General features: G+C 43.0%; 1 protein-coding gene across 1 annotated transcript in view; it reads left to right on the top strand.

Annotated features, from left to right (window-relative positions):
* Positions 1 to 276: 276 nt before the first annotated feature.
* Positions 277 to 11,479, top strand: part of PGBD2 (piggyBac transposable element derived 2) — a 33,629-nt gene continuing 22,426 nt past the window's right edge. Inside the window, exon 1 of the mRNA XM_039225591.1 lies at positions 277 to 396. The gene's annotated coding sequence lies outside the window, so the exon portion shown is untranslated. The remainder of the gene's footprint in view (positions 397 to 11,479) is intronic.

Genomic DNA, 11,479 nt, shown 5'->3' with positions numbered 1-11,479 from the left:
ACCACCATCCTAGACAGAAAAAAGGCTCGTACTCCAGTGAACAGGAGAACAACTACACCCCTGCCTGGACTAGCACGGGAGGGAGCAAGAAGAACCGAGCAAGCTGGACATTCTGCGGACACTTCTGCCGCTCTGACCCGCCCACGGAGGAACTTTCAAGTTCCCTCTAGGCTCTGCGGAGGCCCTGGCCTCTCGGTGGTTTCCCGGGTCGGGGGCGTGGTCGGAGGCGTGACTGGGGCGGGACACAGAAGGCGAGCCCAGGTTCCGAGAGCGCTCTCGTGCCGGACGTTGCGCGGCCGCGACGCTCGAGGCGGGCGCGGTCAGGCGCTCCGGGGTTCGCTGCAGCGCGCTGTGTCCAGCGCAGCTCTGCTAGACTTCAGCTGGTCTGCCGCGCAGGTAGGTATCGGCCCGTTCGCGTTGCAGACCTGCCCTAGTTTGGGTGCGGGAGCTGCGGGGCCTGGCGTTGCGTTTTCTCAACGGCGCCCCAGGCTTTGGCCCTCAGCGCTGCGCGTGGATGGTGGGAAAGAGGGACAGGTTTAGGGACAATGGGTTTCTGGGTTCCTAAGGCCGAACGGAGGCGCTCCCGTTGCAGGGCGGGGAGACGGGCCGAGGGCGGTGCGGACTCGGACGGGAAAACCTAGAACCTTTGGGCTGGGCGGGGGTGCCCTGAAGCAGGACTTAGGAACGTGGAGTGGTCGGCACCTGTGGGCGGAGTCTGGGCTGCGGAGAGGCCTGTTGGGGGGTAGGTCTCCGGCCGCGCTGCCTCAGGGGAGGGATCTCCTTCAGGGAGAGGTGGCCATGCGCGGGGACTTGATGTGTGCTTCTGCCTGCTTCTGCGGTCGCCGTGTGTCTTTTGTTTTCCTTTTTTTCCCGTTTGATTTTGTAATGGGGAAGAAGAGGGGAGGGGGTTGGTGTCTCACAAAGGCTTTCCCTGAGCCGTTTTGCACGTGGTTCTACTTTGAGGCATTTACATTTGTAAAATGTCTTATTAAAAAAAATCTTTTGGAAATAATTTCAGAATTAAGAAAAAGTTTAGAAACTAGCGCAAAGAATTCTCATTCTATCTACTTGGAATCCCCAAATTTTAACATCTAATTTAACAGAACAGCAAAACCAGGACACTAACATTTACAGGTTCTGTTCAGATTAGTTTGTTCGTCGCCCATTTTTCGTCGCCCAGTTCTTTTCTGTGGTATAGGATTCAGGTCAGGATTTAGTTTCATTTAGTTGTCTCATTGGACAAATTTACATTTTAAGCAGTAGAGGCTCTTTCCCCTTCAGAGTGGCCTTGGAAGCACCAGATCTCAAATCAAAGGGTCTTTTCTTTCTCCCTGACAGGCCCAATAGAGAATGGCAGCTTTGACACTTGGTCATTCCCTGTGCCTTGACCCATCCTGGGCCTAGCCAGCCTCTCCTGGTTCTCCTCCTACTTCTCAGGCCTCCATCCTTCTGTCCTCAAATCCCTTGGCCATCTTCTCTTTCAGTATGGGCATCTTCCTTGGGTGATCTCTGTGGCTTCAATGATTGTTGTGGTTCTGAGCAAAGCATGAAACCTCAGAGAACTCACTCGTTTATGAGTCCAGCCCAGGCCACTTCTCTGTCCCAGACTTGCTTAGCCTGTGGCCTACATGATACCTTTCTGGGTTATCTCAAAAGCGTTTCTGTCTCAGTATGAACATAAGGTAGGTTGAGCTCACTCACATCTGGGCCTCTTCTAGTGCCCCCGGGTCCTGTGAATGACGTCACCTTACCCTAGCCACTCAGCCATTCCTGGGAAAGGCTTCCCTCATCAGCTCTTCCCCCAGCTCTACCCTGCAGTCCATATAGACATGATTTCCTTTTTTAATTTTCCCTGGGCTGGCCCACTTTTCTCCATGGGAACCATCATCCTGCTTTTTGTCTACCTGTACTTGCTTTGGTGCCTTCACTCAGTTGTCTGCACCATAGTCAGAATAAGCTTGTTAAAATGTACAAGCGATTGTGTCATAGTCTTCCTGTAATCTTTAAAAATTTTCCTTTGCTTAAGAGAGAGAGAGAGATTAAGAAACAGACTGAACAAACTGATTGTTACCAGATGGGAGGGGTTGTGGGGATGGGTAACTAGGTGATGGTGATTAAGGAGTGCACTTGTGTTGAGCACTGGTGAGATATGGAATTGTTAAATATTATATTGTATATCTGAAACCAGTATAACACTGTATGTTAACTAATTGGATTTAAAATAAAAACTTTAAAAAGTTGGCAAAAATAAATAAAGGTTTTCTTTGCTGTGGCATAAAGATAGTGGTGCCTTCAAGGCCCTGAAATGGCAGGTCCAGCCTCTTCTCATACCCTTTCCCTCACATTCCCTAACTCTGCCCTGACTGCCTCTGCTTTTCTACTTCTTTGCTATTCCCTGTATATGGGATTCTGTTCCCTGTCTACTCAGGGAATTCTTACTCTTCTTGGAGATCTCCATCTAGCAACCTTTCCTAAGGGAAGTATTCTGTGACCTCCCTGACTAGGTCCAGATCCTGTTTTGCAGATCCAAGTCTCTCCCACATTCTCTCCTTGGTAACCCTGTTATATGGCAATATTGTACACACATACTTTTAGCACCTGGTAAACTTTTGATGCTTGCCAAATGAATGGGGAAGTGATAGGGTACTTAATTGTGGCTGCCCAACAGCCTCTATCTGAGCATTTTTCTTTTTTTTTTTTTTAATATTTTTATTTATTTCTAGGAGAGAGAGAGAGACAGCGTGAGCAGGAGAGGGTCAGAGAGAGAGGGAGTCACAGACTCTGAAACAGGCTCCAGGCTCTGAGCTGGCAGTCAGCACAGAGCCCAACGCGGGGCCCGAACCCACGAACCGCTAGATCATGACCTAAGCGAAAGTCGGACGCTCAACCGACTAAGCCACCCAGGCACCCCGTATCTGAGCATTTTTCTTGCTGAGAATTTGCTTAGCATGTAGGGGTACTGCATACTCTTGTTCCATTTCTCTGTTGGTTCTGTCAGGCAAGGCAGGAAGGATGGGGGAGCCATGTGGGAGAGGATGGAGGGCCTGAATGGAGAGAACAGCCAGAGAACCGCTGAAAGGAAGAAGTGGCTTCTGCCTCCCTTCCTGCTTAGCTACCCTTTCCATCCTGGTTGAATCCATTGTATTAATTGACTCCATTGACAGACTCCTTTCTACTCTCCATATCCAGTGCATGGTTTCTGTGAGAAGTAAGTGAGATGATTCATTTTCAGAAATACCAAATAAAAGCTGTGCTGTTTAGTTAACAATAGGCTTACAACCTATTGGGAATATGTATGAATCCTGCGCCCTCTCTGCTCCCCACACACAATGGAGTCCCAAACCCTTGACACTTGACTTCCTGGTTATCCCTCTCCATTTTGTGGGCTCATTTTTGCAGGCTTTGCAATGAGCATGCGCCAAAGAACTGAAGTCTCTGTGTCACCTCAAGGCATGTACATTTGTTCCAGTCAGACTACTTTTTGGCCTTACATGGGCATAGTTGACTTCTGGGTAAGGCTGTAACCTCTGTAGTACTCAGCCAATGAGGAATCAGAGGACAGACTTGCACACTATGAGGTAAATTGTCTGCTGTAACCGCCCGAGTGTGCCTATTCATCAGACACCCAGTCTTGGCAAGAATGTTGATTAAAGCCTTGCTTCACTGTGTTTTGAGTGTTCTCGCCCCTCCTTTGATTGGGGAAGTGGGCTTATTTCTCACAGTTTCAGAGAATCTTTATAAGTATATTTTGGTAAGGGTCAGTCGTATATCAAGAGTTCCTAGTTCTATTCTGAATAAGTGACTGAGAATCAAAAGATGAAGATGAAAATGAAGGCCTGATGAGGTGAATTAGGTACCCTCAGCTATGGCCATTTGCTCATTTGTTCAGGTTGGCAAGTATTTATTGGGTGCATACTCCATGCCAGGAGCTGTGTTGGCTTCTGGGGATACAAAGGTGAATAAATTTACTAGGCAACTGCCTGGCCATGGTGCACTTGGTGAGGTCAACATGCAGTAACTCTTGACTTAGAAAAGGACATTGCAGGACATGGGGTGGCCTGTGCCTAGGCAGGGGCTGGGTAGGGGAAGGCTCGGGACCAGGCTGTTTAGTGGCCTTGACTTAATAGCAAGGCATGTGCAGTTGTGACCTGGGGAGGTTCTTTGTTAGGATGGGCCAGTGTCAGAATGACTGGTTGGTGGCTGTCACTGAATGTCAGTGAGTGGAAGAGGACCACCTTGGGCACAACAGAGAAAAAGTGATGAGCTGAGCTTCTGAGGGTTAGCATGACTCTGAAATGGTAACACAGGCCACATTCTCTGATCCCAAACTGGCCAGACATGTTTGAATTTTATCAAAGTCGTACTAAAGCACCCCTAATCAAACACAGAATTTCTATAGCAAAATGTATCAATACCTACAGTTAGTAATAGAAATAGAGATTGCAAAGAGCCTCCCATCATTTTAGATTTTGCTGCCAGAGTTTGTTGTTGTATTTTGAAGAATTATTCAGTTTTCACAGCATTTTTGACTTCCGAGAATTGTGGGTGAGGGGTTATGGATCTCAGATGACAGCTAACACTTATAGAGCCAGGCCCCTTCTGTGTGCTTCACATGCCTTGACTCTTGTCCTCACAATGACCCTACTAGGATTGGTACCATGAAGATCCCATTTTATAGGTGAGGAGATGTGGGCACAGACAAGGTTAGTGACTTGCCCATTGTCACAGAGCTTGCCACTGGTGGCTCCATAGTCTACATTCTTATCAGGCTGCAGATTTGTGAATGGGAGGTGGGGAGAGGGGTTGAAAGACCAAGGTTGTTCTAGCACTTTAGACACCTAGCACCTACAGCCAGCCTGCCTGAGTGCTGAGGAAGATCAGAAGGAAAGGGAGGTGGGAGGCCCAGAGAGGTCATAATCATATACTCAGATTCTCTAAGGGCTCATGGGACTCGTTTCCATGATGCCTGCATGGGCAGTGAGCTTTTCTGAAAAGCTATAGGGGAATTTACATGCAGCATCAAGTAGACCAGAGGAAGAGGTGAGGTGGTCAGAGACTGTGTGGACAAGCTGGGATCTGGGCTGGCTGGGCTTTGAGAAATAAGGATTCAGTAAACAGACTCTTCATGAGACTTTAGAGTGGGGAGATGAGTGTTTCTAATTTTCTACCTCTAGCTGTGCAAGATACACATGTTCTGGAACACCACAGAACACCTTCTGCCTCCCACTCCCTCATCACTGCAGACAGCTGTCTTCCTGAGGGGCATGGAGTGGATCACCTCTGTAGTATTTGCTCACAGGTGTGCAGGTATCCCTGTGCCTTTGTGTGTGCCTGTGTGAGTGTGCAAAAAATATATAAAACGCATGTGAACAAAAATAATGAAACGATGTTCAATATCCCACTCAATTTAAGAAATAGAACTTTATCCAAACCTTAGAAGTCTTCTGAAGTCTGTCTGCTCCAATTCATCTTTTTCTTGGGAGGTAATCACTGTCCTGAAGTACTTTTAATAATTTCCTTGCTTTTTTTGTTTAATATTTTTTATTTATTTCTAGGAGAGAGAGAGAGAGAGACAGTGTGAGCAGGGTCACAGAGAGGGTCAGAGAGAGAGAGGGAGATACAGACTCCGAAATAGGGTCCAGGCTCTGAGCTGGCAGTCAGCACAGAGCCCGACACGGGGCTCGAACACACGAACCGCGAGATCATGACCTGAGGGAAAGTCAGACGCTTAACCGACTAAGCCACCCAGGCGCCCCTCCTTGCTTTTCTTTACAGTTTTACCATTATGTATTTCCAGATAATATATATTTAGTTTTGTTTAACTTTTCAGTCCTTATAAAATGAAAAATGTAGTGAGCTGTGGTGTTTTTGTTTTTTTGTTTTTCGTTTTTTTTTTGCTGAGTTTGTTTTAAGATTCTTTCAGTGGTGTGTGTGGCTGAAGTTCTTCATTCACTTTTTCTGTTGTATTTCATTATATCTGTTCTATCCTTGGCCATATGGGTCGTCTCTTGTTTTTTGCTACTGTAAATAAACAGTAAAATAAACAGCTGGAGTGGGCATTCTTATCTTGGTCTCCTGGCGCACAGGTACAGTAATTCCTCTAGGGCAGTGGTTATCAAATAGGGTGGGGTGGCCTGGAGAGGGAGAAGTGGGGTGCAGAGGAGACAGGGAGACCCTTTTGGTTGTCATAACTGGCAAGTGAGGTGCTACCATCTCTAATGGGTAGAGGTCACGCATGCTGCTAAACATTCTGTAATGCCTCCCCATCTAAAGCTTTCCCACACACTGAAGAGTTTTTCAGTCCCCAGTGTCAGTGCTGAAGCTGAGAACTCCTGCCTTAGGGTAAAAACCTGGGGTTGATTGCCAGGTGGGTGGGTTTGGGTGTAGATACTTATGCATCCTTTACATTCCTTTCAGCACTATGGGGCCTCTTGTATGACTCATGGTCCTCTCCAACACTTGATAGTGTATGTCTGCCTCTAAAAATTTTTGCCAATCTAGTGAAGTGATGTGTGAAGTGTTATCTCAATTGTGGTTGGAATTTTTATTTCCCTAGAAATGAGACTGACTATCTTTTCATGTTTGCATGCTGTTTGTATTTCCTTTCAGAAGTACCTGCTAATAAATATCCTTTTACCTGTTTTCCTGTTGTGTTATTTGTGTTTTTCTTAATTGTTCCTGTGATTTCTTTGTATATCTTAGATTCTTTGTACCTACTAGATATTAATCCCTTATATTTGTTACAGATAACTTTTTCTATTTATGAATTTCTTCTGATGAACCAAAAAGTTCTTAATTTAAGTGTGGTGTAATTTATCATTTTCTTTATTGTTAATACTTTCTGCAGACAGATGTAGTTCTTGGTCCCCAGGTGGATGTGACTGCCTTTGGGACTACATTCAGGCATGGCTGGAGCTGGACCACAGGACTGCTTCGGGATCCACACCTGGGCCTAAGGTTAACTGGTCTGCCACTGGGGGCTTGGATAGGTGTTTCTCCCACTGGTTCCCTTGACTTCCCCTAGACTGTGGCAGAGAGGCTGAAACCACGTCTCAGGGTTGCTTCTGGGGCCATAGCTGACACTGACATCAGCAGGCCTCATACCAGAAGAATGGGTTGCTAGGTCCCTGAGTGAACAGGGCTAAGGGCATAGATAGAGCCTGGACACAGGGCTGCTTTAGGATCCATAGTCTGGTCTAAGGCTGGAGGACCTATTGGGGTATGGATACCATGGCTCTTCCTAAGTTCCTTGGCACATAGGACTGGTTGCAGAACGATATGCAAGCAGTCCTGGAGTTCAGTCCCTAGGGAGTTGAGGCTGCCTTTGGTTTGTAGGCCAGGCTACGTTTGGTGAACTTGCTACCAGAGTCCTGGCCTGTCTTTTCAAAGAAGCTTTCCTTAGTCTTGGGGGTTCACCCAGAGTTAGAAGCCTCTTACCTGGATCCCAGAGCACCTACAAAGGCACTTTCCTGTGGTTGGCTGCCAAATCATTGTGTAGGGAGACACAAAATGGGGACTTTCTGTTCTTCTGTCTTGCTGACATCACTGCTGTTTATTTAGGATAGACCGAACATTGTCAATTCTGCTGTTCAGGTCTCAGTAATTTTGTCTGCTTGATCATTAAACACTGAAAGAAGTGTATTGAATCTCTCACTATTGTGATGGATTTATCAGTTTCTATAGTTAATTTTTACTTTATTTTGAAATTGTTATTAAGTGCATAAAATTTAAAATTATTATATCCTTCTAGCAAGTAGGAAATTTCTTCTCTAGAAGTAACCTTCTTTTTCCCTGAGAATTGTAAAGATTAACATAAAATAAAATTTGCCATCTTAACTGCTCTTCACTAGTGTTAAGTATACTCACATTGTTGTGCAGCCAATCTTGAGAACACTTTTATCTTGAAACTCTATACCCATTAAACATCATCTTCCCATCTTCCCTCAACCGTCCACTGGTAGCCACCGTTCTACTTTCTGTTTTTATGAATTGGAGTAATTTAGATACCTCATATAAATAGAATCATACAGTATTTGGGTTGTGATTGGTTTGATTTCATTTAACATAATGTCCTTAAGTTTCATCCATGCTATAACATGTAACAAGATTTTATTCCTTTGTAAGGCTGCATAATACTCCATTGTAAGTATATACCACATTTTCTTTATTAAGCTATCTTTTTAAATTTAAAAAAAATTAAAAAAAATTTTATTTAAGTATAAGTTAGTTAACATACAGTGAAATATTGGTTTCAGGAGTAGAATAAAATGATCCATCACTTATATACAACATCTAGTACTCATCGTCACAAGTGCCCTCCTTACTACTCATCACCCATTTAGCCCATCCCCCACCCAGCTCTCTCCATCAACCCTGTTTGTTCTCAATCATTAAGAGTCTCTTATGGTTTCCTTCTTCTCTTTTTTTCCCTCTTCCATATCTTCATCTGTTTTGTTTCTTAAATTGCACATTTGAGTGAAATTATGTGGTATTTGTTTTTCTCTGAATGACTTATTTCCCTTAGCATAATATACTGTAGCTCTCTCCATCTCTTTGCAGATGGCAAGGTTTCATGTGTTTTGAAGGCTGAGTAATGTTCTTGTGTGTGTGTCCGTGTGTCCATTCTTTATCCATTCATCAGTTGATGGATATTTGGATTCTTTCCATAGTTCGCCTATTGTTAATAAGGCTGCAGTAAACTTTGGGGTGCACTGACCCCTTCGAATCTGTATTTTTATATCCTTTGGGTAAAATATCTAATAGTTCAATTACTGGATCATAAGGTAGTTTTATTTTATTATTTTTTTAATGTTTTTTATTTCTGAGAGAGAGAGACAGAGACAGAGACAGAGACAGCATGAGCAGGGGAGGGTCAGTGAGAGAGGGAGATACAGAATCTGAAACAGGCTTCAGGCTCTGAGCTAGCTGTCAGCACAGAGCCCGATGCAGGGCTTGAACCCATGAACCATGAGATCACGACCTGAGCCAAAGTCAGATGCTTAATCCACTGAGCCACCCAGGTGCTCCAAGGTAGTTTTATTTTTAACTTTTTGAGGAACCTCCATACTGTTCTCTAGAGTGGTTGTACTAGTTTGCATTCCCACCAGCAGGGCAACAGGGGTTCCCTTTTTCCACAATCCCATCAACATCTGTTGTTTCTTGTGTTGTTAATTTTAGCCATTCTGACAGGTGTGAGGTGGTATCTCATTGTGATTTTGATTTGTATTTCCCTGATGATGAGTGATGTTGAGCATCTTTTCATGTGTCTGTTAACATCTGGATGTCTTCTTTGGAAAAGTTTTTGTTCATATCCTCTCCTATTTTTTCAATGATTATTTGTTTTTGGGTGCTGAGTTTGATAAGTTCTTTATAGATTTTGGATACTAACACTTTATCAATCAGATATGTCATTTGGAAATATCTTCTTCTATTCCCTAGGTTGCTTTTTAGTTTGGTTAATAGTTACCTCACTGTGCAGGACCTTTTTATCTTCATCAAGTCCCAATGGCACATTTTACTTTTGTTTCCGTGCCTCTGGTGATACATCTAGTAAGAAGTTGCTGCAGCCAAGGTCTAAGAGGTTGCTGCTTGTATTCTTCTCTAAGATTTTGATGGTTTCCTGTCTCACATTTAGATCTTTCATCCATTTTGAATTTATTCTTGTGTATGGTATAAGAAAGTGGTCCAGGTTTATTCTTCTACATGTTGCTGTCCAGTTTTCCCACCACCATTTTTTTGAAGAGACTTTTTTCCATTTGATACTGTTTCCCCTCACTCTCAATCTGCACTTGTCTTTAGGTTAAAATGACTCTCTTGTAGGCAGCATATTGATGAGGTCTTGGTTTTTGTTGTTGCTGTTTTGAATCTATTCTGACATCGTTTGTCTTTTGATTAAATATTTAGTACATTTACATTCAGAGTGGTTATTGAAAGATATGAATTTAGTGCCATTTTGTTACCTGTAAAGTAATATTTATGTAACATCTGGTGATGTTTTCTTTCCCCCTCTCTTGTTGGTTTTGGTCTTTTTCCCCACTTGAAGAGTCCCTGTTACTATTACTTGCATGGCTGGTTTTAGTGGTCATGAACTCCTTTAGTTTTTGCTTGTCTGAGAAACTCTTTATCTCTCCTATTCTGAATGACATCCTTTCTGAAGAAAGTATTCTTGGTTGCATATGTTTCCTATTCAGGATGTTGAATATATACGGCTACCCCCTTCTCTCCTGTCAAGTTTCTGTGGACAGATTTGTTGTGAACCTGATCTGTTTTCCCTTGTAGGTGAAGGACTTTTTTTACCCTTCTGCTTTCAGGATTCTTTCTTTGTCTGTATATTTTATGTATTTGACTATGATATGTCTTCATGATGGCTAGCTTTTGTTGAATTTAATGGAAGTTCATTGTGCTTCTTGGATTGTGATATCAGTTTTATTCCCCAGGTTAGGGAAGTTATCAGCTATAATTTACTAAGATAACTCTCTGCGTTTTTTTCTGCATCTTCTGGGATTCTTTTGTTATAAATGTTATTATAGTTTAAGGAGTCACTGAGTTCCTGAAGTCTACATTTGTGATCTAAAACCTTTCTTTCCCTCTTCTTTTCAGCCTCATTATTTTCCATAATTTTAGATTCTGTATCAATGATTCTTACCTCTGCTTCCTCATTATTATGGTCTATTCATGTTTGTATCTTGGTTATAGCATTTTTAATTCTGGCTTGACTAGTTTTTAGTTCTTTTGACTCTTTAGTAATGGATTCCTTCGTGTCTTCTGTGCTTTTTTCAGTATCAGCTAGTACCCTTAAAATTGTTGTTTCAAATTCTAGTTCACACATCTTACTTATATCTGTGTTGATTGAATCCCTGGTTGTGAATTTTTCCATTTTTTTCTTTTGGGATGAATTGCTACTTCTTGTCACTTTGGAGGTCAAAAAAAAGAGAAGAAAGCAGGCTAGATTTTTAGTGTGTTTTGGTCTCCTTGTTAAGACACACTTGGTCCAAAAGAAAAAAAAGTTAAAACAAAGAACACAAATAAAATAAAATAATAATTTAAAAAATAAAATAGAGTGTGGGTAGCTTAGCCAGTTAAGCGTCTAAGTCTTGATTTTGGCTCAGACCATGATCTCATGGTTTGTGAGACTGAGCCCCACATCAGGCTCTGCGTTAATACTGCAGAGCCTGCTTGGGATTCTCTCCCTTTTTCTCACCCCCTCGCTCACTCACTTGTGCACATTCTCTCTGTCTTCTCTCTCAAAATAAATAAATAAACAATAAAAAATAAGTAGACAAAGAATAAACAAAAATTTCTTTTTCTGTGTGTATGTATATGTATATGTATATATGTGTGTATATATATGTGTATCTCCAAAGGAGGCTAGATCTTGTTTCCCCTAGAGCTAAAGCTTTGCAGCACTCCATGATCATTAGACTTGGTGCATGCAAGGGATTTATGCTGATCTTCTGGGGTAGGAGCTTATTGCTCTGAT

This window comes from Hyaena hyaena, unplaced genomic scaffold, assembly GCF_003009895.1.
Source record: "Hyaena hyaena isolate Hyena2069 unplaced genomic scaffold, ASM300989v1 scaffold_2391, whole genome shotgun sequence".
Classification (NCBI taxonomy): Eukaryota; Metazoa; Chordata; class Mammalia; order Carnivora; family Hyaenidae; genus Hyaena; species Hyaena hyaena.
Note: the sequence above shows the minus strand (reverse complement) of the source record. Positions and strands in the feature narration are given on the sequence as shown.